The sequence below is a fragment of the Lactuca virosa genome, chromosome 3 (genome assembly GCF_052849685.1).
Source record: "Lactuca virosa cultivar CGN04683 chromosome 3, Lactuca_virosa_CGN04683_v6, whole genome shotgun sequence".
NCBI classification, from domain to species: domain Eukaryota; kingdom Viridiplantae; phylum Streptophyta; class Magnoliopsida; order Asterales; family Asteraceae; genus Lactuca; species Lactuca virosa.
This window is the reverse complement of record NC_136428.1, coordinates 116042189-116044976: the sequence shown is the minus strand read 5'-3', so window position 1 is coordinate 116044976 and position 2788 is coordinate 116042189. Positions and strand designations below refer to the sequence as shown.

The 2788-nt window shown below is 32.1% G+C and overlaps 1 pseudogene; it reads right to left on the bottom strand.

Annotated features, from left to right (window-relative positions):
- Positions 1–633: 633 nt before the first annotated feature.
- LOC145163953 (ras-related protein RABD2a-like) lies at positions 634–1858 on the bottom strand (annotated as a pseudogene).
- Between the last annotated feature and the right edge of the window lie 930 nt (positions 1859–2788).

Sequence of the window (2788 nt, the reverse complement as noted above, 5' to 3'; positions counted from 1 at the left end):
GCTTGATATCTTGCATCCAAAAGAAGGATCAGAATGGAATTGGATTCCAATTCCCGTTCAATCCCATGGAATTAGGAGAACCAATTTCCACTTAGTTTTTCCTGCAATGGAAGGAGACTTGGTTGCTTGATGTCTTCCTGCTTTTTGCTAGATTCAGGGTCTTTGTTGGATGCAATGTTTTTCTGTTGATGAAAAGGATATTAGTGTCTACTCATTTGAAACCAAATGTGAGACTGGAATGGAATTAAATTCCGATTCCAACCAAAAAGCAAATGATAATACATGTTGGTGAAAGAAAATAATGTGTTTGCAAATTGGTCGTCAGAAATTGTAATCTCTTGGTCTTGCCATGGGCCCTTCTCTAATTCAACTAAAATTTTGAGTTACAAATACACCCAACATTTGGTTAGACGGAATGGAATTGACAAATGAATCGAATGAACAAGCTAACAGAATGAATAATTACATCAACCCCTTCATACAAAACACTGCTTAAGAGAAAGAAATTAAGTAAATCCAAATACAATTTAACTAAATTATGTATCAAAATGGTCGATTGAATCTTTAAAGAACTCACTTGTCCCAGTTGGTAGCAGACATAAGACTTTGAGACTTCTTCCTTCCATTATTCCCCTAATCCCTCCCTGTATGATCTATATATTGAAACTTGGACAATGTCTAAACACATAAAAAAGATAAAATAATCATTAAAAAAAGATTTTCCCATAATTTAAAGATAAAGTTACAACATTGAAGAGCAGTCAAACCTTGGTCAACACATAGGGAATTCACTATATATAAATGTGAGGTAAATGGTTTAAAAAAATATAAATGATAAAGGGGAAAGAAAGGAAGAAAGTTACCTTATGTTCTATTAAAGGAACTTTAAGAACTTTCTTGCTGACTCCTCTTTTACTGCATGGAATCAATTATAAGATCCAGGACATAAAAAATTAACTACAATCTATTGGACTAGAAATTAAACAACTGATCAAAGGTCTTTTCCATTGTTCCCCAGAGGATGCACACGCTCATCAGCTGAAACAGGTTTATGATAAATTAAGAGACCACTTATCAAAACTATTCCTGGAACTTAAAAAAGAAATAATGGTTGACCCCAGAAATAATGGTTGACCTCGGATCTGAACAGTAGGAGGTCTAGCATTGTTCATTGACAGTTGACTTGCCATCCTGGATATAATTCACCAAATTTTATCAGTGCAAATTGCAAGAAATAGCAACGTATTTTACTCTTATTATGATTGTTATTTTTTTTTTAATTTTTATGATTATAAAGAAATGAAATAAAAAACCTGTTTTTAATTTCAGCAGTCATAGCCATAAAAGCTTCTTCCACATTGGTGAAACTTTTGGCACTTGTTTCAAGGAATGGAATCCCAATCTCATCAGCAAATGCCTACACAATTAACTCTTTGTAGTATTTTTCATTCACTTAAACTATTTAAAAATAATTAACATTATTTATTACCTTTCCAGTTTCATAAGACACGGCTTTCTGAGAAGTAAGATCAAATTTGTTTCCAGCAAGAAGCTTGTTGACATTCTCACTAGCATAACGATCAATTTTACTCAAGATTAGGTTGTTTTATATTGTTGAAACTCTCTTGCTTTGTCACATCATAAACAACCCGCAAGAAAAATAAGTGTTTTAAATTTATCACCTAATGACATGTCATTATGTGATTATCATCTACAAGTATGAAAACAATAAATTCTACTTAAAGCAAACATGGTAAGATGAGTTTTCCATGGCCATTTCCATTTTCCAATGATGAGGGTATTTACATCTTTTTGACAATCTTGTAGGATGTTGCTGCCTTTTCGAATCAACAACCATTAGCTGCAAAGGACTATACACTAAGTATAATTATTCCAGCATGCAAAGTTGTGATTGACATATCAAATGCTGCAAAATATTTGATTAATCAAGAAGTGTCTCCTAAGACTAAGACTTAGGAACACATGTTTTTGAGTGGAATAATACTTTTTTTTTTTAGAAAAAGCTTTTGTGTTTCCATGATGATGAAGAACTTAGCAACCTAAAATTGGCTTAAAATTGGCGAACCTCAAAAGAATAGAATCTTCAACTCCAATTCCAATGAATAATACGAGAATACATAAACAATTTACCTTCTATGCGCTTTGATATTCTTATATACGTTGTATATAAGGAAGGAAACTCCGGCCAACACAACAGCTACTAGAGACCCTGGACCAGAAAGCCCTGAAATTTAGAACCACAAGTTAAAATTACCACCATGCCCCTCTAACCATAGGCCAAAATTAAAACGTTATACCCTATGTACCCCTTGAAAAATCACAAACATTCCCTTTTTGACAACTTTCAAAGTTCAATTGTACTGATTTACCCGTCACATGGGTCAAGTTTTGTTTTTGATGAAGATATTTACATCATTTTGCAGTTTTCATGGGACAGAGAAAAATGTGTTTAAAAACTTCATGCCCAACTCTTTCAAATCCAAGGAATCATTTTTTGGTCAACTACAAAAGATACAAGTTTGACGGAAATTAGATAAAAACAAAAAAGTAACCAGAAATTAGACATCATACAACAAGTTATTTTGAATCATTATGAAAGTTATTTTGATCAATATAATGATTATTAGGTGTAGTTTTTAATTGTAAAGGACCTTTACAATTAAAAACTACACATAATAATCATTAGATTGATCAATAATCATTTTTATTCATACTTTGAATGTCAAATTGGTATCCCAAACATTCTAACTAAAAAAGGGACAGAAAT